Source organism: Triturus cristatus, chromosome 8 (assembly GCF_964204655.1).
Source record: "Triturus cristatus chromosome 8, aTriCri1.1, whole genome shotgun sequence".
In the NCBI taxonomy this organism is placed as follows: domain Eukaryota; kingdom Metazoa; phylum Chordata; class Amphibia; order Caudata; family Salamandridae; genus Triturus; species Triturus cristatus.
In genome coordinates this window covers 299,947,260-299,973,599 of record NC_140591.1, presented here as the reverse complement: position 1 = coordinate 299,973,599, position 26,340 = coordinate 299,947,260, and the positions used below count along the sequence as shown (strand labels likewise).

Sequence of the window (26,340 nt, the reverse complement as noted above, 5' to 3'; positions counted from 1 at the left end):
CATTGTTATTATGGGGATGGCCACAGTAGCATGAGATGGAAGGCAGGATCGCACAATGTAACACTGATCTGACTGCAGTTGTCCCAAGCATATTCACAATTACGTAATTCCAGTATATAGACATTCCCATAAGAATATATATATTTAAAAACCAAGTAAGAAGGGACATTCTACAACACTCTAACGTCAAGGTTGCACTTAGTGCTTAGGAGTGCCCTTGGACACTCATGAAAACTGAGCATTTGCTAGTATACCACCCCTAGACGAATGATGCCATATGTCTCTGCTAGAGTTCATATAAAAGATGCGCCCGGCTCACGTCTACCCATTCTAAAGTCTATATTAGTAAAGTATGCAGGGGACCGAATGGTTAGGCAGTGACCAGAAGCCAGTGATAAGTACATGCAGTGCTCTCTCTCATTCTATGTCCTTCACTTTCACTGCCCCAGCAAGATGGGGAACCATGCCCATGACAAAACAGCAATGGTGGCAGGCAAGGGAAGCCATTCCTGCATTTTATGGGTCAGTTGTTAGGAGTAAAGGAAGAAGACCCCCGACCTCGGGGGATTCGGGAGACGTTCTGCTCCCTTTCCGCCAGTTCTTTACAGCTGAATCATTTGTCTGTCTTCACTATGTGAATAATTTAAGATATATATGGCTCGTCTCTCTGAGAAGTAACTGAGTGTCCCACTGTTTAGTGCAACACAGAGTGCAGGGCGCGAAGACAGACACCACGTGGGGGGAGAGGAGCTATTGTGTTCTGGCATCTGTCTTCCTGCAGCCGCACCTGAGTACTTCACAGGACTGTAAAAGACCATTTTACTTAACGAGGCTTTCTTGTTTTTCACCCCTTCTTAGAGCCCCTGCATCTCCATTCTGCCGATTGCTGGAAGGATCCCCCCCCCCCCGAAATTTGACTGTAGTTGCGCATCTGGGAGCTATGTAAGTATATTTACGCCGCTGGTCCTTATTACTGTCGAACTGTATATGAATGTTTCATACTGTACACATGGATTCAACATTCCCCTTTCATTAAGCTGAACATTCTCCTGACAATAGGTTACCTGACCTGCATCTGTATATACATCGCATTTCTTTGGAATTTTATAAAGCGTGAAATTGGCCTAAGGGCTTTCGACCACCAAGTATTAATCACTTTTAGGCAAGCTGGAGGTTAGCTAATTTGCATACATCCAGAACCGAATTCTTTTTTTAAAGAATGATGGTTAAAAAGCATTTAGGGTACCAAGGATACAGATGGTTAATGTTTTAAATCAAAACCACTTAGAAACTGCAATTTTGCCAGTTTTCATGAATGTTCCTGTTAGAGCCCTGATGGCGGAAGGTTTTGCTTCAAGGTCAGCTATTGGAACAAACACATTTTGAGGACTTTCCAATCCTTAGTCAATTCAAGGCCAGGAGGACAAGGGAGAGAGTCCCAGAGCGAGGAATCTGAGCCACATTGTGCCCATCGTTGAAACTAATTTTTCATGTGAGATTGGACTGAGTCTCATTAGGGTGACTTTTTGTTTGGTGTCATCAGGCTTTAAAAATTAAAGGGATTCTTATGCTATGCCTCAAATATGTGTTCGTCAATTTCACCAATTGGTTGGCAGCCTGTTTAGTGGCATCATTATTTTTTCCACAGTACACAACCGGTTTCTAAGTGTTTCTTTTATGATCTAGTTTGTGCAGAACAACATGCCCCGCAGAATAAATATGGCAGAAGATTATGTGCTGGAAAACAAAGATTTCATGGTTGAAGAAGTGCGTGGGCAAAAGATGTTAATTTGCAGGTTTTGCAGAGTGACTGTCCCAATAGTAACTGGGAAGACTGCAAGCCGAATTGGTGAACATCTTGGGCCCGATTCACAGAACTAACTTAAGACAAAATCCTAAACTTACTACCATTTTGGTATTCACAGAAGGCACTTACTCATTTTGGTATTCACAGAAGGCACTTACTCATTTCGGTATTCACAGAAGCTAGGAGTCCTAACTTTAGGACTCCTAAATGCCTTCTGTGAATACCGAAAGTCTTAAAATTAGGATTTTTCTCAGTTTAGTAGTAGTATAGTTAGGACTCCTAACTTTAGGACTCCTAAATGCCTTCTGTGAATACCGAAAGTCTTAAAATTAGGATTTTTCTCAATTTAGTAGTCCTAAATCTAAACTTAGGACTACTAAATTGAGAAAAATCCTAATTTTAAGACTTTCGGTATTCACAGAAGGCATTTAGGAGTCCTAAAGTTAGGAGTCCTAAACTTAGGACTACTAAATTGAGAAAAATCCTAATTTTAAGACTTTCGGTATTCACAGAAGGCATTTAGGAGTCCTAAAGTTTTGGAGTCCTAACTATACTACTACTAAACTGAGAAAAATCCTAATTTTAAGACTTTCGGTATTCACAGAAGGCATTTAGGAGTCCTAAAGTTAGGACTCCTAACTTCTGTGAATACCGAAATGAGTAAGTGCCTTCTGTGAATACCAAAATGAGTAAGTGCCTTCTGTGAATACCAAAATGGTAGTAAGTTTAGGATTTTGTCTTAAGTTAGTTCTGTGAATCGGGCCCCTTGTCACCAAGACCCACTTGAAATTGAAAGAGCCACCTAATAGCGCCAGCCTATGCCAGATGTCTCTTGCTGAGACAATGACACGCTTCAAAAGAAAACGTGAGGAAGAAATGGATGTGGCACATGAATTTATACGTGCCCTAGTGCAATCTGGAACCAGCTTACACCAAGCCGATGGACCGATTGGGAATCTGTTCCGCAAGCGTGCACCAGCATGCAAAACATTACCAAGAGCAACACAAATGTATGACAAATACCTACCAGAGGTGTTCCTTGCAGATATTGAACATATTTCAGAGTTACTCCAAGGTAATGTAAAGATCTCTGTTACCCTTGATGAAACCCCAGAGATGCGTGGCGACCCAGCAGTGACAGTGCTAATCACATTTTGTGATGCAAAAAATGGATGGTGCAGACGTACCATCATGGCAGATCTAGATGTACTGGAAACATGCAACGCAGTGTCACTTGGAATGCTGCTGCAGAGAGTTCTTACCAAGTTTAACAAAGATTGGAGTGATATTGTTTGTATTTGCAGCGATTCAGCTACGTATATGAAAAAGTTATGTGATGACCTGTCAAAAGCAATACCTGAGCTGAAGTGTTTCCCTGTAAGAGATCCATGCCACTTGCTAGATGGTATGCTGAAAGCATCTCTACAATCTTCTGAGCTAATGAAGAATGCTATTGATTTTGTAGTCCATTCAGTTGCACTGTTTCATTATGCGCGGCAACTAAAACGCAAATATTTCTCAATTTGTGTTTTGTGTGGCAGCAAAGAAAAAGTAATCCCAACTGTGTCATTTAGTCGGTGATTCTCAGTCCTAGAGGCCGTGAATGCAATATTATCTATGTGGCGACCGTTTACTGATTTTTTGCTTGGTGATGATGCAAAAGGCAAGAAATGTGAGGATCTTCGGGTGCATATTGATAGTGATGTCAAAAAAAGTACATTGTACTGCTTTCTTAGATTTCTACAGGATAACATGACTGCTGTAGAGGACATAATAAAAAAACTCGAGTCAGAAAACACCCTTGTCTACCAAGTGTTCAGCATAATTGGTGTAGATGTCAAACATCTCCTCGAGAGTAGGCTAGGCGACACTTTTAGTGACTTTGGCACTGCAACATGTTCCCTGTTAGAATGCTTGCCACTTGGTAAGCAAAGAAGTGTTGAGGACCAATTCAGGAAATTTTATTTTACAATGCATGAGAAATGGCTAGCTATGATGCATAGAAATGTCCCTTCGCCAACCATGGCGTTTGAAGCCAATGAAGCCTCACTTTGGTACTCTGCGCAAGTGTTAGATCCCTTCCGTAAAGGGGAATTTTCTCCAGACTTTGCGAAGTAGAGCTTTATTTTTGACCGCTTTAACACCTCTGAGGGCATATGCACCCAGTACAACTCCTATGTTTCAGAACCTGGCCCAGACAATGTCAACCTTGAGGTGGACCAGTATTGGCATGGAAAGCTACGTCAGTGGCCAGAGTTGGCAAATTGTGTACTGTCTGTTTTGGCGTTGCCAGTCTCAAGTGCCAATGTCGAGAGGGCCTTTTCCCAAATAAAAGTGTACATGGGTAGGAAAGAGAGAGCGCGAATGACCAAAGATTCACTGAAGAAATATTGTATGGTGTACTACAATAAATTCGACTTGTAAAAATTTATTTTAACCTCCTATACACTGTACATAGACAGTCTATATACCATGCACCAATTAAGAAAGCAAGCAATAATAAAAGCAAAGCGTTCCATAAACACCGGTAAAACACAGTTTCAGTTGTTTTTTCTGGCGCGGAAATGAGTAACCACTGAAAAGCACTGTTTTTTTGAGGTATTGAAATCACTGGAAAACACTGAAAAAGCACCACCAGAATTTACAAAAAATAGAAACTGAAAACAGGAAAGCCTACTCATAATGTAGTAAATATAAAGGGTCAACCCATATGTAGTCACTGGGACCTGGGTAGGGAACAGTATAGAGAAAAGTGGTCCCAGCATACAATTCATTCAAAGCAAAACATTAAAGGGACACAATTAGACGAACAACTCAAAAGAGTTCGAATGCCATTTAATCACATCGAACATGTTAGGATGTTTCAAATGGAATCAGCAAATTTAAGCAACAATTTGAAGAAGTAAAACAAGTGCCCAAGGAAAGGAAGGGGGAGTGAGTGAAATGGTGCGGAATTTGGAAAAAAGTGAACACAGTGGTAAAATTACTATATTGCACTCAAATTGGACGGCATACATAAGTCTCTGCCGTATTTAGAACACAGATCCAATCAAAATCACAATATCTACAATTCTCAGTAATGCCATATAGAAACAATCACAGTGCATCATGTACTGTTGACGGTATTGGCCAAAAACGTTGAGTCGACGTTTCGACCCCTTGAGTGTTGTAGGTGTTGGATGCAACCTTACGAAGTGGGGTCTTCATCAGGACTGGGATAAACACAAAGGGAGGGTGGGCACCTGAAGAAACAAAAGTATAAATGAGTTTAAACTCATCAATCCTTTAATCAGGGGAGCTAAAGTATATTGAAGTGTCAACAAAAGTTACCATTTCTGTCGGAGGACAGGCCTCTAAGACGTCCGAAGGTCGTCAAAGAGAGAGGGATTCAAAACTCCTCGGCGGTAACGAACGGTCGTAGAGAGTGGTAAACACCTAAAATAAAGTTAGGTGAATCAAAATACTGAACCAGAGTAGTTAGTTCAATGAATGGTCGCTCCCAAAGTAAGCGAAAAGTAATTTACCATAGACCGCAACTCTTGGGGGTTGTGTCTTATATTTCGTGAAAGAACATTGCCTGGAGATCAAGCCAGGTAATCTGGATGGTCGAACTGCTGGAAATAAATCACCGCTAGTTCACCAACAGGGAACGAATCTAAACAGAGGAAAAGACAAATCGGTTGGTTGGGAGGGGGGACCTGCATGTGAAAAATCACAAAGGGCGCTGGAGATTGCACCATTCTAGGAAGGTATACGGTAAAAAATCACAGTTTAGTGAGTGAATCCCGTAGGATCATGAGGACCATGGAGTTAATATTGGAGCATGGTTGGTACTAAAAATAGTATATTACGCACTAAGTTGGGACAAAGTGTCGGGCGCCGACACAGCATGTCATGTACTACATGCGGACATATCATACCAAGATAAACAGGGCAGGGTGTCTAAGACAGTGAACAGAGCCCCAAGGCCAGCATGAAAGGGGGAGATAGCTTACCCTACGTCTCAGCGTCTGCTGCATCAGTTAATGGAGAGTGCGCGAATGGGGCACATCATTAAATAGGGAGACGCGCGGTGAACGCGTGATCTCCGTTACCGTGCTGGCGCTAGATGCCGGTTGGTAACCGTAATGGAGAAAAGACTATAGTTGGAAGAGTCACGGAGTAAACAACATCTTAAAATTGTGCAGCCATGGAAGTATGTAACGTGTGAGTCTAACAAATCACAGAGATGGCAAAGATTGCTCAACTAGAAACATTGTAATCAGTATATACATTGTATACCCAGACGATTTAACATTTCTCATTGGTGCAAATTACAGAACAACAAAACTTTACATGAGGAAAAATCTGTTGGGAAGAGAGACAGATATAATGTAAAATGTCCACACAATCAATGAGTTTAGCAGATCTTGAGCACGACAAGCATGTAAACATTATAGCGTAAAGAGCAATATATGTAGTCATTTGCGAACATGTAGATTAAGAGAGATAACGGATTCTCATCATATTAGTGAAAGAGATAATAACTTCTTAACCTTGGGGGAGGAGAAAAACAGACCTATCGAAAACAGATATAGCTCACACTAATTACACGCGGAGGACTGCTAATTGGGCATTACTGCCATCAAGTTCATTAAGCCCATTGACCACCGTGTCCATCATAGACATCCATTTGGATTCTCTCACATTGAGGATGGCTGACAGGTTACCGCCTCTGGGGCCCAGCTTAACCTTCTCGAGAACTAGCCATTTGAGATCATCCGGTTTATGATTTTTAGAGGTACAGTGTTCAACGAGGGGGGCACCCACCACGTTGCACCGGATTCTGCTGTGGTGCTGCAGAATTCTAGCTTTCACCTTTTGTTGTGTCTGACCAATATAGAGTAAGTCGCAGGGGCAACTGATACCATAAATTACATTGGAGGAGTTACAATTCGTAAAAGAACTGAGAGTGATCGAATGTCCTCTATAAGCAAAGATCTTCGTTGTGTCAGTGGAATCGCAGGCCTTGCAGTGGCCACACTTAAAATGTCCGATCACTGGTGGTAAGCTCCACAGTTCTTGGATAGTCTGTGTTGTTGCTGTTTCTAGAAAGGAGTGGACTACGTAGTCCTTCACATTCCTCGCTTTCTTGAAGGAGTGCATCGGCGGGTTCGGTTGGTCGATGTCATCAGCTACTAATTTCCAATGCTTGTTAATCACTTTCTTGATTTCGTTACTCCGTGTCGAGAAAGTGGTGACACAAATCATTCTCTGTAATGCTGAATCTTGTTTAGCCTTAGGTGTTAGGAGGGTTTCACGGGGATTGAACCATGCCCTCTTGCGTGCCTTCTTAACCAGTCTTCTGGGGTATCCCCTAACTAATAGACGATTGCTCAGATCCTCAGATTCAACAAGGTAATCCTCCTTTTTGGTACAGTTTCTGCGGATCCTCAGAAACTGTCCAAAAGGTAAGTTATCCCTAAGACCACGTGGGTGGTGGCTACTGTATCTAAGTAGCGAGTTACGTTCGGCAGGTTTCCGATACAATGTTGTGTGCAATTTGTTGTCCTCACAGTAGATTTTGACGTCCAGGAAAGTAGTACCAACCATGCTCCAATATTAACTCCATGGTCCTCATGATCCTACGGGATTCACTCACTAAACTGTGATTTTTTACCGTATACCTTCCTAGAATGGTGCAACCTCCAGCGCCCTTTGTGATTTTTCACCTGCAGGTCCCCCCTCCCAACCAACCGATTTGTCTTTTCCTCTGTTTAGATTCGTTCCCTGTTGGTGAACTAGCGGTGATTTATTTCCAGCAGTTCGACCATCCAGATTACCTGGCTTGATCTCCAGGCAATGTTCTTTCACGAAATATAAGACACAACCCCCAAGAGTTGCGGTCTATGGTAAATTACTTTTCGCTTACTTTGGGAGCGACCATTCATTGAACTAACTACTCTGGTTCAGTATTTTGATTCACCTAACTTTATTTTAGGTGTTTACCACTCTCTACGACCGTTCGTTACCGCCGAGGAGTTTTGAATCCCTCTCTCTTTGACGACCTTCGGACGTCTTAGAGGCCTGTCCTCCGACAGAAATGGTAACTTTTGTTGACACTTCAATATACTTTAGCTCCCCTGATTAAAGGATTGATGAGTTTAAACTCATTTATACTTTTGTTTCTTCAGGTGCCCACCCTCCCTTTGTGTTTATCCCAGTCCTGATGAAGACCCCACTTCGTAAGGTTGCATCCAACACCTACAACACTCAAGGGGTCGAAACGTCGACTCAACGTTTTTGGCCAATACCGTCAACAGTACATGATGCACTGTGATTGTTTCTATATGGCATTACTGAGAATTGTAGATATTGTGATTTTGATTGGATCTGTGTTCTAAATACGGCAGAGACTTATGTATGCCGTCCAATTTGAGTGCAATATAGTAATTTTACCACTGTGTTCACTTTTTTCCAAATTCCGCACCATTTCACTCACTCCCCCTTCCTTTCCTTGGGCACTTGTTTTACTTCTTCAAATTGTTGCTTAAATTTGCTGATTCCATTTGAAACATCCTAACATGTTCGATGTGATTAAATGGCATTCGAACTCTTTTGAGTTGTTCGTCTAATTGTGTCCCTTTAATGTTTTGCTTTGAATGAATTGTATGCTGGGACCACTTTTCTCTATACTGTTCCCTACCCAGGTCCCAGTGACTACATATGGGTTGACCCTTTATATTTACTACTTCAGAGCAGGTGCACACCTGCGAGGTCTTTCTGTGATTAATCACTCTTCAGAAGATGGCAGAGAGTGAGACTCTTTCATACACAGAGGATTATATTAATCGGTTGTTACAGGACCCTGCTAATCAATTTTTATCGTCAGATACCCCCAATATTGACTTTACGCTGAACGACAAAGTGGCACGTTTAGAACGCCTTGAGAAGAAGTTAATACGTACCCGCCTTCATGGTCACCTACTCACTAAATATCTACAGGCCAATGTAATACCAGTCGGTCTACAGATTAAGAACGAACCAGCCATTTTTGTCGATATACCAAAATTCAAAGAAGGTTTCAGTTTTGTGGCTAACAACGCCTCACGACACTGGATGGTGTTGGGAGTCGAGACTGCAGCGGAACAAGTACAATCACTGTCCAGAGAAATTTCCTCCCTCAAACAGGAAATTGCCGGTGATTCTACCCTAGCTAACGCCAAGGAGGCCTTGGCAAATTTGGCTAAATCTTTAAAAGACTTTGAGCTCACAACTCAGAACAAAAAATTGGACAAACTTGCGAAAGACATCCGCTTCTATGAGAAAAAGAACACCTATCCCTACCTAACAGAGGATTACTACAAGCAGGATAACCAAGGCAGATTCACAGGCAGGGGAAGAGGCCCTTACAGAGGCAGAAGGAACTTTACCAACTTCTCTGAATCGTCAGGTAGTTCTGGAAGTGACAACGAGCAACCATCTACCAGCTCTGACCAAGGTTACCGTGAAAATTGGTATCCCCACAAGGCTATTACCCTCCCTCTTTTTTAGACGAGGGTCAATGGAGACCCCCCAGAGGACGAGGCCCGTGGCAAAGGGGCCCACAAAGAGGTCGACAATCCAATACAACCAACTGGGAGAGAGGCAGGGCATCGGCAGGCAAGCAGGTGCGTTTTCAGACGGAGAACCATGGAGAAATATCAACCAGACGCAAGGTCTACAGATGGTAGAAAAGGATAACCCATTGGTGAATATTTCATCGTACGCATTGACTGAAGATGAAGAACGTATTCTTTCAAAGGGGCTCTCCTTCATACCAACGTCTCATCCTAACAGCTTTGATACTAAGGTCGAATTACATGCCTTCTTTAGAAAGATTCGTTTGAGATATTTTTTCAAACATTCTGCCTCTGATGCAATACAGTCGGCCACTGGGCTCAGGGCCCCCTCCACCTTTGTCCCACCCACTAGTGCGATGTCCAGCAAGATTTTGGCTTATGAGAACATGGTACTAACCGACGTGAATAAACTATTGGGTAACTACAAACATACCATCCCCAACACCAGGAAATTGGAACGAACAGCGTTAACCAAATTGAAGAACAATAGAGATATTGTAATAAAGGCTGCCGACAAGGGGGGTGCGATCGTCATTCAAGATACAACTGCATACAAGGATGAGATCTTGAGGCAACTCCAAGATGGTGTGAGCTACTCCAAATTACGATCTGATCCAACTAAAGATCTGGCGGAAGAAATTCTGCAAATTACCTCCGAAGCTTACGGACATGGTATACTGAGCAAACTCGAGTTTGAGTATCTCAATCAGAAATACCCTCGTTTTGCCCACTATATACACCCTACCCAAAATTCATAAGGATCTCCAAAAACCACCTGGACGCCCGATTGTCTCAGGATGCGGCTCCCTATTGGAACCATTATGTAAATATGTGGATTTCTTCCTGAAACCACTGGCGGAGAAAACTGAGGCCTATCTTAGGGATACGATGCAGACAATCAACCTGGTTGACCAACTACCCTTCGATCCGAGTACCCAGTTACTGGTGACCTGCGACATCGTGTCCCTGTATACCAGCATTCCCCAGATACCGGCACTGGAGGTGATGACCGAAGTCCTCAACACCAGACCAGCACCTATGAGAGTTCCAACAGAGTTCATAATTCTACTTTTGACGATTGCTATGCAAAAAACATTTTTCATTTTCCAAGGAGATTTCTACATTCAAACTAAAGGTGTTGCCATGGGAGCAGCCTTTGCTCCAGATCTAGCAATACTCTTCATGGATCACTTTGAACGCCAATTCATCTTTACCAACAATCCTTTCTCTGGCAAGATCAATTTATGGAGACGCTACATTGACGATATTCTCCTGATTTGGAATGGAGACGCCACTGAGTTGGCGGTCTTCCATGAATGGCTCAATGTACGCAACGACAACATCCAGTTTACGATACACTCGGATGCCAAAGAACTTGCTTTCCTGGACGTCAAAATCTACTGTGAGGACAAAAAATTGCACACAACATTGTATCGGAAACCTGCAGAACGTAACTCGCTACTTAGATACAGTAGCCACCACCCACGTGGTCTTAGGGATAACTTACCTTTTGGACAGTTTCTGAGGATCCGCAGAAACTGTACCAAAAAGGAGGATTACCTTGTTGAATCTGAGGATCTGAGCAATCGTCTATTAGTTAGGGGATACCCCAGAAGACTGGTTAAGAAGGCACGCAAGAGGGCATGGTTCAATCCCCGTGAAACCCTCCTAACACCTAAGGCTAAACAAGATTCAGCATTACAGAGAATGATTTGTGTCACCACTTTCTCGACACGGAGTAACGAAATCAAGAAAGTGATTAACAAGCATTGGAAATTAGTAGCTGATGACATCGACCAACCGAACCCGCCGATGCACACCTTCAAGAAAGCGAGGAATGTGAAGGACTACGTAGTCCACTCCTTTCTAGAAACAGCAACAACACAGACTATCCAAGAACTGTGGAGCTTACCACCAGTGATCGGACATTTTAAGTGTGGCCACTGCAAGGCCTGCGATTCCACTGACACAACGAAGATCTTTGCTTATAGAGGACATTCGATCACTCTCAGTTCTTTTACGAATTGTAACTCCTCCAATGTAATTTATGGTATCAGTTGCCCCTGCGACTTACTCTATATTGGTCAGACACAACAAAAGGTGAAAGCTAGAATTCTGCAGCACCACAGCAGAATCCGGTGCAACGTGGTGGGTGCCCCCCTCGTTGAACACTGTACCTCTAAAAATCATAAACCGGATGATCTCAAATGGCTAGTTCTCGAGAAGGTTAAGCTGGGCCCCAGAGGCGGTAACCTGTCAGCCATCCTCAATGTGAGAGAATCCAAATGGATGTCTATGATGGACACGGTGGTCAATGGGCTTAATGAACTTGATGGCAGTAATGCCCAATTAGCAGTCCTCCGCGTGTAATTAGTGTGAGCTATATCTGTTTTCGATAGGTCTGTTTTTCTCCTCCCCCAAGGTTAAGAAGTTATTATCTCTTTCACTAATATGATGAGAATCCGTTATCTCTCTTAATCTACATGTTCGCAAATGACTACATATATTGCTCTTTACGCTATAATGTTTACATGCTTGTCGTGCTCAAGATCTGCTAAACTCATTGATTGTGTGGACATTTTACATTATATCTGTCTCTCTTCCCAACAGATTTTTCCTCATGTAAAGTTTTGTTGTTCTGTAATTTGCACCAATGAGAAATGTTAAATCGTCTGGGTATACAATGTATATACTGATTACAATGTTTCTAGTTGAGCAATCTTTGCCATCTCTGTGATTTGTTAGACTCACACGTTACATACTTCCGTGGCTGCACAATTTTAAGATGTTGTTTACTCCGTGACTCTTCCAACTATAGTCTTTTCTCCATTACGGTTACCAACCGGCATCTAGCGCCAGCACGGTAACGGAGATCACGCGTTCACCGCGCGTCTCCCTATTTAATGATGTGCCCCATTTGTGCACTCTCCATTAACTGATGCAGCAGACGCTGAGACGTAGGGTAAGCTATCTCCCCTTTCATGCTGGCCTTGGGGCTCTGTTCACTGTCTTAGACACCCTGCCCTGTTTATCTTGGTATGATATGTCCGCATGTAGTACATGACATGCTGTGTCGGCGCCCGACACTTTGTCCCAACTTAGTGCGTAATATACTATTTTTAGTACCAACCATGCTCCAATATTAACTCCATGGTCCTCATGATCCTACGGGATTCACTCACTAAACTGTGATTTTTTACCGTATACCTTCCTAGAATGGTGCAATCTCCAGCGCCCTTTGTGATTTTTCACCTGCAGGTCCCCCCTCCCAACCAACCGATTTGTCTTTTCCTCTGTTTAGATTCGTTCCCTGTTGGTGAACTAGCGGTGATTTATTTCCAGCAGTTCGACCATCCAGATTACCTGGCTTGATCTCCAGGCAATGTTCTTTCACGAAATATAAGACACAACCCCCAAGAGTTGCGGTCTATGGTAAATTACTTTTCGCTTACTTTGGGAGCGACCATTCATTGAACTAACTACTCTGGTTCAGTATTTTGATTCACCTAACTTTATTTTAGGTGTTTACCACTCTCTACGACCGTTCGTTACCGCCGAGGAGTTTTGAATCCCTCTCTCTTTGACGACCTTCGGACGTCTTAGAGGCCTGTCCTCCGACAGAAATGGTAACTTTTGTTGACACTTCAATATACTTTAGCTCCCCTGATTAAAGGATTGATGAGTTTAAACTCATTTATACTTTTGTTTCTTCAGGTGCCCACCCTCCCTTTGTGTTTATCCCAGTCCTGATGAAGACCCCACTTCGTAAGGTTGCATCCAACACCTACAACACTCAAGGGGTCGAAACGTCGACTCAACGTTTTTGGCCAATACCGTCAACAGTACATGATGCACTGTGATTGTTTCTATATGGCATTACTGAGAATTGTAGATATTGTGATTTTGATTGGATCTGTGTTCTAAATACGGCAGAGACTTATGTATGCCGTCCAATTTGAGTGCAATATAGTAATTTTACCACTGTGTTCACTTTTTTCCAAATTCCGCACCATTTCACTCACTCCCCCTTCCTTTCCTTGGGCACTTGTTTTACTTCTTCAAATTGTTGCTTAAATTTGCTGATTCCATTTGAAACATCCTAACATGTTCGATGTGATTAAATGGCATTCGAACTCTTTTGAGTTGTTCGTCTAATTGTGTCCCTTTAATGTTTTGCTTTGAATGAATTGTATGCTGGGACCACTTTTCTCTATACTACTCATAATGTAGGCATCGTGCTCAGAACCAGGGAACCATGCACACACATGTCTGATTGACATGTCAGCAAGACAGACCACCAGAGCATTGATCGAATGGTAGTGCTTCCTGTTACGGTATGCCTGCTCATGTGCCTGTGGTGGTATCAGGGCAACATGTGTCCCATCAATAGATTCGATGACTTTCGGCATCCTCCCCAGTGTATAAAAGGCATCCTTTATTTCAGGAAGTTCAGCTGGGCTTGGGAACTTGATATACAGGTCGAGGAATTGCAACATCCCCTCCAAGACATCGCGTAGCACCCGACTAAACATCGTTTGCGACATCCCACCAGCAGTAGCCACAGTGTACTGGAAGGTACCAGTAGCAAAGAAGTGCAGGGCTGCCATCACCTTCACCTCTGGGGTCAGTGCTGTAGGGTATGTCCGGCCAGGTAGCAGATGTGGCGCCAACTGCTCCGCCAACTCCGCAATCAGTGGCCTGGTGAAGCGGTACCGTCTGATGCAGTCACGTTCCTGCATTGTTGCAAGATCTGGGAACGGCCGATGGACTGCTGGTGCCCTGCAGTACAGAGATGCACAAAAGAAGATTGTCAGTTCATCCACCCATGTGGCCATGACCACGATCAATATCACATGCTAGTTCATGACATTACACATTGTACTGAGGTGTGTGCTGTTGGTCATGGACACGTATGTCACCTACAAGACCACCACCTCCCATCTCAATTCCACATATCCACATGAGTCCCATGTAGTGCAATGGCCAATCATCTGGCTGTGTCACCCAACCTATGTGCTGCTGCAACATTCCAAACACACACCACAGTGACAATTGAGGCCTCATGTCTCCCAGGCATCACAGATCTTTGCCATGCAGAAACCCAGGCTCCCTGTATTGCTACATCAACACAGCAATGGACATGGCGTAGCACGTACACACCACAAGGCAAGCGTAAGTCCCACAGGTAGTGGCCACTTTTGTTCCTGGCGGCACAACATGTACGTCTCTTAGACACACACCCCATCAAGGTTGATGCATATACCACATGGATGTGGAGACTGTCACCCATTGGGAACATTTGATCAGACACATCTGAGACACAACATGCACACAGACTGTGGGTGCACATCAGTATTGTGGCTACAGGTATCACTGTGACATACATGCCATCACCCCCAGGACTCAGGGTGTATGTGACCTGTCCTAAACATATCCAACCTGACACTGTGTCCGTGACTCATGCCCATTACTGTCCAATTGCACATCACAGTGGTAATGTGCACAACACACAGAGGATTTTGCCCCCATGTACACGTGCACAGCCCGGGAGTGGCTGCACAAAGTGCCAGCCAAAAAAACAGACGTGGCCCCCAAACACCCAGGGAATGCAGCATTACATGCCATGGGACACTGTGTGGCCAATGATGTAGTGTGGTAGGTGTGCACAGGTGTCCCTGACCGGTATATGTGTGTTGCATCCGTATAATAGTCACACTAATGAGGTCCGACGCAGGTGACAATGCGTACGCATTGCACGGGTCATGTCTGAGCCATGCGTACGCTTTGTCATTGAATGCAATGATGTCCGACGCGGGTGACAATGCGTACGCATTGCACGGGTCATGTCCGAGCCATGCGTACGCTTTGTCATTGAATGCAACGAGGTCCAACGCGGGTGACAATGCGTACACATTGCACGGGTCATGTCCGAGCTGTGCGTACGCTTTGTCATTGAATGTAATGAGGTCCGACGCGGGTGACAATGCGTACGCATTGCACAGGTCATGTCCGAGCCGTGCGTACGCTCTGTCATTGAATGCAATGAGGTCCGATGCGGGTGACTATCATACATACGCGTCGGACAGGCATGGTCCGAGACAGGCGTACGCCTTGGCCATTGAATCGTATGGAGACGGGTGCATGTGTATATTCAAAATACACATTGTACAGTCAGTTGAACGAGCCGGGCGCACCCATTGGCTCCGGACTGTCATGAAGACGGATGCGGATTCAAAACTTGTACAAGTTGTGCACTGGAAATTCAGTTGGATGCCTACAACAATGTTGCGATTTCAAGTGTTCCATGAAGGTGAAGATTTGAACGATGCGGAAGGCGTGTACGAGTCATACTTTTAAATGGATTGGCCAGATTCATAGAATGCAACCGTGTTGGACCTATCACTTTGGACACATGGCACAGAGTCTGCCTCTGCAGCACAGATATAAGGCTGACTGGCCCCCAGGGAGCTCACTTGCCTGAACTACATGCTACTGGACCACATCCCTGCTACCACTGCTGCTGTCTCTGCATCCCCTAGCTCCTGCTATGGCACGTACTCTGGAGAGGGCCCCAGCCTTCACTGAGGAGGAGAACCAGGCCCTGCTGGACAAGCCCCGTCCACAGTACAGCAAGCTCTATGGGAAACCAGGGGAGCAGATGAGTGTGCAGTCCACTGACATCATAATAATGCATGTTGGCTGACTAGCAGTACTAGCAGTGTGTACACCAGTGGCAAGCATTCTCAATGACTACTTTCATCCCCCAAAGTGTGTGGGCACATGTAATGACTAGGTTTCCTGCTAAAGTGCATTATTGCAAGCTTAAACCTTCCAGGCATTGTTAACATGTCAGACATGCAGGTGATTTTTCCTTCCCCATGGTTGCACAACCTGTGTAATTCATTTCCCTTTGTGATGATGACATGTATATCCAAATGTGTGCTGCACCAATCTGGGGCATGTGTGTTAATGTACTTTTCACTTTGTCATCCTCACAGGTTGATGCCCACCAGAAGCAGGAGATCTGGCTGACCATCGCCCGGGCTGTTCGTTCTGTGTCTACAAGCGCTGGATCCGCAACTGCCAGAAGAGGTGGCAGGACCTTTGGGCTGGACCTGGAGGATAGCTAGAGTCCAGCTGAAGCTGTCACCTCCACGCAGGAGGGGCGGACACCGGACCCTGACTCCCCACATGCTCCAGATACTGGTGGTGGTCTTCCCGGACCTGGATAGGCAGCTGAAGGCCAGACAGCAACAGGAAGAAGGTAAGTCCATGCCTAATCTGTGTACTATGTCTGACATGCTAATTGCTTTTGGCCTGGTCACACTTCCACCTTACATAGGTCTTGTAGTCCAATACTCAGGTCCATCAATTGTGTGATGCACCCTCCTCATCTGTTCCACAGGTGTGGCCCCTACAGTCTGTTGCTTGTGTCACTAGGGCACTGTGTCCCTGCAGTCAGCTATGCTTCAGCTACCGGTCAGCATCTAGTCCCGTGACTCTGTTGTGTGTTACATGGGTGGGTCAATTGTTTACCCAATGCCTGAGATCTGACATGTGATCTGTGTGTGCCCTTTAGATGTGTACCAATTGCTGGTCTGACTCGCAACATGTGGCTGGGGTATTCTAAACAAACCCATGCAACAGGGGACTCCAATTTTGGGGCCTCAGGAGTATGTATATCAAGTATGTCACACTTGCTTAGCCACCTGACTACTGTCCAGGGTCAAACACTGTTTCATGTAGACCTGGCCAATCATGGCTCCTCAAGGGCATTTAGAAACACTCTGTAATCCCACTCCTGTGTATGAAATTGCAGGTTGTGTTTAGTGACGTGTGCCCTCAGGTGTCTGCCTCTGTGTCATTAGGGTGTGGCTTGTTGCTATGTACAACTGGGGTGTCCATGATTCAGAGTATCAGCATGACATCTGAGATGTGACTGTGAGAGATAAGACCTGTGTGACATATAGGTGTGTGATCATCTGACAGCGCACAATGGTGTATGCAACTATGTTCTTCATGTAGCTGGGTTACATGCATGGCAGACTGTGATGTGTTAGTGTACAGGGATTTGTGTTTGCAGAGACTCATATGTATGATTTGCATGATGTGGGGTCTTCTGGGTCATGGATATGTTGTTTGCATGGGATGGGCAAGTGCGCCGGTCATCTGCAGAGCTAGCTTTACCCCTGAGCTAGGATTGTGAGTCAGTGCATATTGTTGTTGTCTGGATGCCATGCCCCTGTGACAGGAGACAGTGTTGACTGACTTTCAGGGCATCCCAGTGCCATGGCATTGAACTTGCTATGAGTGATCCTGAATTGTCTTCAAGTGTGCACCATGCACCCCATTGTGGCATTGCCCATCAGGACATGGGTACATCATAGTGTGTGTTGCTGGCATGCATCACAAGCATGTGAAATGAGTCTCTGCCCAACCCTTCATCCGGACACCTGTACTGAGTCAGTAGCAAGAGATGTGCTGTGTGTATAGTGACATACTCCTACATGTTCACTTGCATGTACAACTAATGTGTGGGTGGTGCATGTTGGCACATTGGGGTGTTAGCATCCAACATGCAATGGACATATGTGTGAAAGTCAAGAAGGGATATGTTTGCCATGGTTGAGGTTGAGAATGACAATTGTCTTATTCTAAACAGTGTTGGCACTTTGAGCTGTGTTCAGCTGATGATGCCAGGGCTTGCCCTGTGATGTGATGTACTCACTGTGGTGTGTGCAGTCGGTGCAGGTGACTGATGTTGTTCTCTTACTTCCTATTCCTATCCAGATACATCCACGGCCACAGGAGGGGACAGCTCCACGGACCAGGAGGAGTCACAGAGCCTGACAGGGACAGAAGGAGAGGAGTCGGGTGGACCCAATGGCACGGAGGGCGAGTGGAGCCACACAGAGGAGTCGTCAGCACCATCACCCCCAGCTGAGGGCCACAGAAGTTCTGAGGATGACTCCCTTGTGGAGGTGGGTGTCAGCAGCCACCAAACCCCAACAAGTGAGCCACTGCCACCACCACCACCGTCCCATTGGCTCCCATCCCAGAGGTCCCTGTGGGCTCCCTTGTTCATGAGCATGTCTCCTTTATGCCAGGCACCGCACCCCCTGCCCCTGTATCCTCTGCTGCCCTGAGTGAGGAGTCTGTGGACTTACTTCGACAGATCCATGTAGGGCAGACATCGATGCTGAAGGTCCTCCATGCACACACAGGTCTGTTGACACAACTGGTGTCATTCATGGAGGGCATTTCCTCGGGCATGTCTGCCCTACAGAGGACCAATCAGTCCGTGGCCTCCTCCCTGATGGCAGCAGTTTCCCTCCTCCAAAAGTCCTGCATCCCTCCTACCCCTGCACCACCCACGATTCCTAGCACCCTACCTGTCCCAAGCACAGAAACCCCCAAACCAAGGTCTAGACGTGCACACAAGCAAGCGCAGGGGACTTATTCCACACTCACAGGGGCTGGTTTGCAGACACACACACAGTCAACTACAACCACTCCACAGTCCTCCGAGACCTCTCCCTCCCAGCCCCCTTCCCTTGCCTCACCTGCAACCCCATCCCCCAGAAGCTCTTCCTCTGTGACCTTGGCCTCTTCCCCACTGACCTTGCTGATCCTGATTACAAGGGGGAGAGGAAGTCCCCACACACAGAGGGGAGTGCCCCTCACACCTGGACACCCTCCCCCAGGCGCAGTCAGACAGAGACCCCTACCCGCAAGTCCCCCCGGCGCTAGAAGAGCAAAACACCCCCGCCACCACGCAGCTCCAAGGCAAAGTCTCCGTCCTCCATCCCCCAGGTCACCACTCCAGACGTTCCCCTGCCACTCCCTGCCCCGGGTTCCCCCACCCACAGATACACCATCCCCAAAATGCTAAGGCCACCCCCCCTAGCACTTGCTCCTCCACACCTGGTCAGACAGTTAGTGCCACTGATGTGGGGACCGTGTCCCCCCCCTGCCCTGCCGACCTCACCTGTCCCCCATTCCGCTCCCATGGATGTAGGCACTGCTTTGGAGTCCACGACCACCCCGTCTGACTTGGGCACTGCAGTGGTGAGCCAATCCACTCCATCTGACCTGCCCACTGGAGTTGTGCCGGCACCCACACCATCTGACTTGTGCCCCACAGTTGTGACAGCACCCACCACTTCAGTCAGCTCCACTGCAGTTGCAAGTGTCTCGCCTGCATCTACCACCTCTTCACTGCCTCCTTCTGCTGCGCCCTGATGCTGTCCCTGCGGTGCCTGGCCTGCCCCCATGTATGCCCCTCCGAGGGGATGACCCCGGTCCTTAGCAGTGCAGGCAAGCAAGGTGTGACAGTTGTCACTCTACTTCACTCCTTGGCATTTGGACATGGACTGGCCATTGGCCTTTTGTTTGCACAGACGTTTAACTTATAAAATACTGAATAAAGCTTTTTTCTTTCTCCCTTTGAACTAGATTTAGCTGTACATTATGTTGATGATGTTTAGCATGCCCTTGCACCTGTGATGCTTTGTTTACAATGTTACATACTGATGTGTTGCTGTGAGGTACTCCCTGTGGTGCATGAGATATATATACTATTCTGGTGGGTATCCATGTCATCCTTTGCAGCTACCTGGGTGTGTCAGGATCAACTATTTGTGGACATCTCTCTGTGAGCATTTCATTGCATGGTCACATCTCTGGCTTGCACCCATGCACATATGATGTGCTTCCCAATGTCCAATTTGCCACATACTTTGAGCTCATCAACACTGGACCTACAGGTGTGGGCATCATTGTAATAGGAGCAACTGGGTCCTCTGTGCAACTTGCTAGACATATGTTTTGGGTATGTGCAGATGACTTAGGGGAGACTCACGTATCCAGGCTGTTGTGACCAGAGCCTTCATTGTGTGGTAACTGATGGCTGACTGACCAAGTGTTCTGCAGACATGAGTGAGAATTGCGGTGAATATGTTTGGCACAGCTGGGCTTCCACAGGAGTTGGGTCCCCTCAAGTAAGTGTGTTGTCCAGTGACATGGCCTGGGCCCATGGTGTGTGTTGTATGAGCATGTGTGTGTGTCCACATCCCTGTTAATACACAGACAGTGTTCCCTTGATATGTTCCTGTTTTTGATGCTTGGTGAGTGGTACTGGGTTCATCCCACTACTTTTCCAATGGGCTACCAGATGTGTGGGTGCTTGACACACTACTGTTAATTAGTGAGTCATCATTGGGATTTGTCAGTTCTGAGTGGTGATGATGTTGTCATATACAGATGGGACACAGTCAGGGTTCCTCAAGGCACCTGTTTATTTGCTAAATCATGTAGTTGTCCCTAGGTGGTAGTTTTCAGTGATTGAGACATTTGTATGTGTGTGTGACTGCTCCCACTTGTCGGGTTCATGGCTGCGATGCTGGCAGGTGTCAGCATGTGTGCCTTGTGGTTCTCCTTGGCTTCTGCATTGTCCTGGGACTGTGGCAGGGATTCTGGAGGTTACGTGAGCTTTGAGGTCATGGCCATGTACCGCATACTGTGCAGTATGTCTGTCATTCCCCAGGGTTGTAAACTGTCCTTGTGTGATGTGTCTGTGCACCTTAGTTCCTCCCAACATTCCTGTGTTTGTCATGGATGCATGTGCAATGTCACCTGTGCATGTGGGCTTCACAGATACAAATTGTTACAGTTCAGGGTGTGTGGTGTTGAGGGTGGACTGATGTGAATGGTTTCATGGATGGTCCCCTAGCTCTCGTTTGTCCATGGATGAGGGGCCATGCTGAGTGATTTGTTTGTGTATGTGTGATGTACGTTTGTGGAACAGGACACATGTCTGGGTCTCCCAGTTTGTACGGCATCTGCCTGTGTCATCACAGTGGAGGTGTCATGAATGCTTGTGCCACCCCAATGTCTGGTCCCTGGGGGTAGTGCTGTTGTGTGTCAGTCTCTTGCTGTGTTAGTTGGTGTTCATTCCAGCTTGTGTCACATGTGTCTGTTGTGCTCCCTCACATCTCCCAATGCCTGATTGCCCACTGAGGGTGTCCCAATGATGTTTACTTTTGTATGGCACTGTGTCCACATCTGTGTCACTGTGGTTCTGCCCCCCTCATGTGTTATGTAGTTGCCTGGGGATACTGTAACACACACACACACATGCTGTGTCAGATGTGCAGTGTGAGTTTGCCTGTTTGTGTTTGTGAATCTGCACCACTGCATTGGTATTGCTGTTGTGGGCCTTTGTCTGGATGCTGTTTCTGTGATTTTGCATGCTGTCCCTGTGAGTCATATCACATCATTGTGCACATTCATCCTGGTTGTTAGGTGCCATTGCTGGCATGGAATGTGAGTTTGTGAGCTGACACCTACAGACTACACATGTTTTTTTGATTGGTGTGTCTATTTTCGAGATGTGTGCATGCTTGGTGATGGTCACTTCTGCTCTTGTGTCATTGTACACTGTATGCATAGTCAGCCCCCATGTGTGGTGCTTGTCTGCACATGGCCGTGAGTGTGTTATGTTTTCACAGCACTGTTAGCCTCACCACATCTCTGTGTGTATGGGACTCAACCACTAGTTTGCCCCATAAGTGTTTAATGTGTTGGGAGCAGGGATCATACATGCTGTTTGTTATTTGCAGCTTTGACCATGATGACACTTACCTTTTGGTCACTGTGATGAGGGGGGTTTAGTCCCCATCACCACAATGCTCAACATCTGTTGCATTTTGGAAGCCCTCACTTAACTTCTGTTCTACACGGTGAAGGGGTGTTCTTTTTACATTGCCACAGTGCTATGGTGATGCTTGCCTTGTGTATATCACACTCATGTGCTGGTCACACATGTGCTGTTGTATGAACATGGTATGTTCGTGGCCATAATCACTGTTGTGGGCATTTGTCACAGACTACACACTGTTGACATGATGTTAGGGGGGATGTATTTTGCAGACATACCTGATGTTGGAGTATGCTGGATGTGTTGCGCATCACCCATCCTATGGCTGGGGGTGGCAGGGGTGATGGGCAACAGGTCCCCTGTGAGTGGTGGTGGCAGTAGTGACGGTCAACATAAGCCCTATGGGTGGGGGTGGCAGGGGTGATGGGCAACAGGTCCTCTGTGAGTGGGGGTGGCAGGGGTGATGGGCAACAGGTCCCCTGTGAGTGGGGGTGGCATGGGTGATGGGCAACATCAGCCCTATGGCTGAGGGTGGCAGAGGTGATGGGCAACAGGTCCCCTGTGAGTGGGGGTGGCAGTAGTGATGGGCAACATAAGCCCTATGGGTGGGGGTGGCAGGGGTGATGGCCAACAGGTCCCCTGTGAGTGGGAGTGGCAGGGGTGATGGCCAACAGGTCCCCTGTGAGTGGGGGTGGCAGGGTGATGGGCAATAGGTCCCCTGTGAGTGGGGTCGGCAGTAGTGATAGGCAACATAAGCCCTATGGGTGGGGGTGGCAGGGGTGATGGGCAACAGGTCCCCTGTGAGTGGGGGTGGCAGGGGTGATGGGCAACAGGTCCCCTGTGAGTGGGGATGGCAGGGGTGATGGGCAACATCAGCCCTATGGCTGGGGGTGTTAGTGGTGCTGGCCATGCAACCTCTATGGTGGGCTGTTGTTAGTGGCCAGGATGTGGATCCCCTGTGTGTGTGTGTGCCATTTTGCAGTTACGTGTCGTTTGTTTATGTGGTAGGTGTCTGACTTACCGCCTGAGGCGTCGGTTCCTGAGCCGGTCATAGATGTAGAGTACTGGTATGACCTGCGCGATAGGATTCATGATGTGTTCGTGTCGTACACGCTGCATGTTGCTCCGTCTCGTACCCGCTGCGTGCTGGTCTGTCTCATAGCCGTGTATTGATTTGTGGCGAGAATCGTAGCTGATATGCTTGTTTTCCAGATGCTCTGACGTGCCGTACGTGGCGACCCGTCCGGCGTGTAGGAAGTACGCATCGTACTTGTCATGCCGGAAACTGCTATGGATACTGCTTCCGGGCGACTCTGTTCAGCGTTAGGGGTTACGGCTCGGACAGAGAATGGAGCTTGAATCAGAGCCTACGTGTCGGTCGGGTTTTTGGCAGTTATGCGCATCGTACTTACTCTACAGGACGGACCGTCTCCGGGTACGTGTCGGTCGCACGGTACCTCTACGGACAGCTGTTCGACCGGCTATCGGAATCGGCCCCTAAATGTTTGAAAGTAGGTATAGGTGGTAGTTTGCCTGTGATGTGTTCAGAGACTTTAGGGGGTATATCTTTTAGGATTTTTGTTGTGGGGTCCTGGGAGCTAGTGCTTGCCTCTGTTATATCCTGTAATACCTCCATTACTTCTATTTCTGTCACATTTGGGGGGTGGTTGTGGTCCCTTACATTAACTACAATACCCTCTTTTGTAGAGTCCCTCTCATAGCATGCATTTGAGTAATATTTAGTACATTTCCAATTCAGAGTTTCCATCAATGTACTTTCTTGGTTGTAGGTGTAGCCCACGTGAATTAACAATTGCTTTCCCTTTTGAGATGTTTTATACCTTACTCTTTCTGTCATTATATCTGAAAATAGTATGAAGAATTACAATTTAAAAATGTTTATACATTTGTAATTTATATAGAAAAGTATGCAACTAGCTTTCTTATTTCTACTTACATGTATGATGTCATCAGTGATGTCAGTGATGTCATGAGTGATGTCACTGACCATGTCATGAGTGATGTAATATGTGACATCATCAGCAGTGCATTGCGGGCGCGCGAGTTATAGTTAGCTGAACTAACTATAACGGGGGAATTTCAATGGTTTTGTATGAGTGAAAAGTCCAGCTAACTATAACGCCCCCGAAACCTATGGTTTTTTCAGTGAATTTCTAAGGTTTTTTAAATGCTAATTCCTAACTATAACGTGCCTGAAACCTATGGTTTTTTCAGTGAATTTCAAAGGTTTTTTAAATGCTAATTTCTAACTATGCCTACAGAGATAGGACATGTGAAGAAAGAAGAAAAAACGCACAGAAAGAAAAAAAAGAAATGCAGAAAGAAGCAACAGAAGTCCTCAAAGACGAAGAAAAGTGCAGGAAGAAGGCTAACGTGCAGAAAGAACAAACAGAAGAGCAGAAAGAAGCCTTGTTGCAAAATCATCCTGTACCCTCAACTTTTTCAGACGGATACTGGTGGTAACTGAGTCTGACTAACCAGTCCTAGAGCCAGTGCTATGTTAAAAGACACTCAGAATACAGTGAAAACACCTACATACACTAGGGAACACTATGCGTTGGGGTCCCCCTGTGATCAGCATGACCTCCTCTGTAAGCCCCTAGTATATAATAGGGCAGGGGATTAAAACTACCTCTTAAAACACGCCACAGGGCGTGTTTGCACACGTCACCTCAGGCCCCGTCCCCTCACTTCCCCACTGTGTAAACACGCCCTGTGGCCATTTTAAGTTAGGAGATTAAGTCCCCTTGAATCCTGAGGGTCCCTAGGGTCCAACTAGACCACTAGGTACCTCCAGTAAGCGCCACAGAGCTGCGTTGCAGAGAGATGTAAAAAGGGGCACGGCCTAGACCACCTCTCTGCAACGCAGTGGAGTGGTGCTTACTGGAAGCACCTGGTGGGCTAGTTAGCCCCCAGGGGCCCTCAGGATTGAAGGGGAATTATTTCCCCGACTTAAAACGCGCCACAGGGCTTGTTTGCACACGTTAACTCAGGCCCCGTCACCTCCCTTCACCACTGTGTAAGCACGCCCTGTGGCCGTTTTTAGTTGGGAGATTAAGTTAATTTGAATCCTGAGGGTCCCTAGGGTCCAACTAGCCCACTAGGTACCTCCAGTATGTGCCACAAAGCTGCGTTGCAGAGAGGTGTAAAAAGTGGCACGGCCCGGACCACCTCTCTGCAACGCAGCTCAGTGGCGCTTACTGAAAGCACCTGGTTAGCCCCCAGGGGCCCTCAGGATTGAAGGAGAATTATTTCCCCAACTTAAAACGCGCCATAGGGCGAGTTTGCACACGTCACCTTCCTTCCCCACTGTGTAAACATGCCCTGTGGCCGTTTTTTAAGTTGGGAGATTAAGTCCCCTTGAATCCTGAGGATCCCTAGGGGCAAAATAGCCCACTAGGTATGTCCAGTAAGCGCCATTGCAGAGAGGTGTAAAAAGGGGCACGGCCTGCACCACCTCTCTGCAACGCAGAGCAGTGGCACTTACTGGAAGCACCTGGTGGGCTAGTTGGCCCCCAGGGTCCCTCAGACCTCAGCCCACTAGGTACCTCCAGTAAGCGCCACAGAGCTGCGTTGCATAGAGGTGGAAAAAGGGGCGTTGCCTCGGAACACCTGTCTGCAACGCAGCTCCCTGGCGCACACTGGAGATACCTGTTGGGCTAGTTGGCCCTCAGGGACCCTCAGTATTGAAGGGGAATTAATTCCCCAACTTACAACTGGCGCGTTTGCAGAGTGCTGCAAGGAGGGGGCGTGGCCTCCAGCGCGATGCCGGTCTTTTATTTATTTTATTTTTTTAAGAAGGCGGGCCCCCCTTCTTTTTCTAATTTACTGGCCCTGGGGACCCCATCTCCCGGGGCCTACACCCTAATTTTTTTGTTGAAAAAAATAAATTTGGCCCTCCCAAGGCCTTAATCGGCCCCGGGGACCCCAACCCCCGGGTCATGGCCTTTTCCTAATTTAAATTCTTTAGGAGGAGGCTGCGTTGCCCCCCTCCTCAGGCCACTTATGGCTCCGGGACGCCATCCCCCGGGGCCGGCCTTTGTTTTTTATTATTTTAAAAATATATATATTTATAGAAACACCTAGGACATGCTGGACAAACCGTATGTACCTATCACCATGACGATTTGCGTGATATTCATTAAAAGGCGACTATGCATAGAATGAATCCACATGGAATGTATTTACACCGCTAGTGAAGCTCTGATGTGTCTGACGCCCTACCGTGCCTAATCCCGGCGCCCCCGCCGGTG

The 26,340-nt window shown here is 46.6% G+C and overlaps 1 pseudogene; it reads left to right on the top strand.

Moving 5' to 3' along the window:
• LOC146802011 (uncharacterized) overlaps positions 1 to 4,231 on the top strand; it is a 74,881-nt pseudogene extending 70,650 nt beyond the window's left edge.
• Positions 4,232 to 26,340: the final 22,109 nt, after the last annotated feature.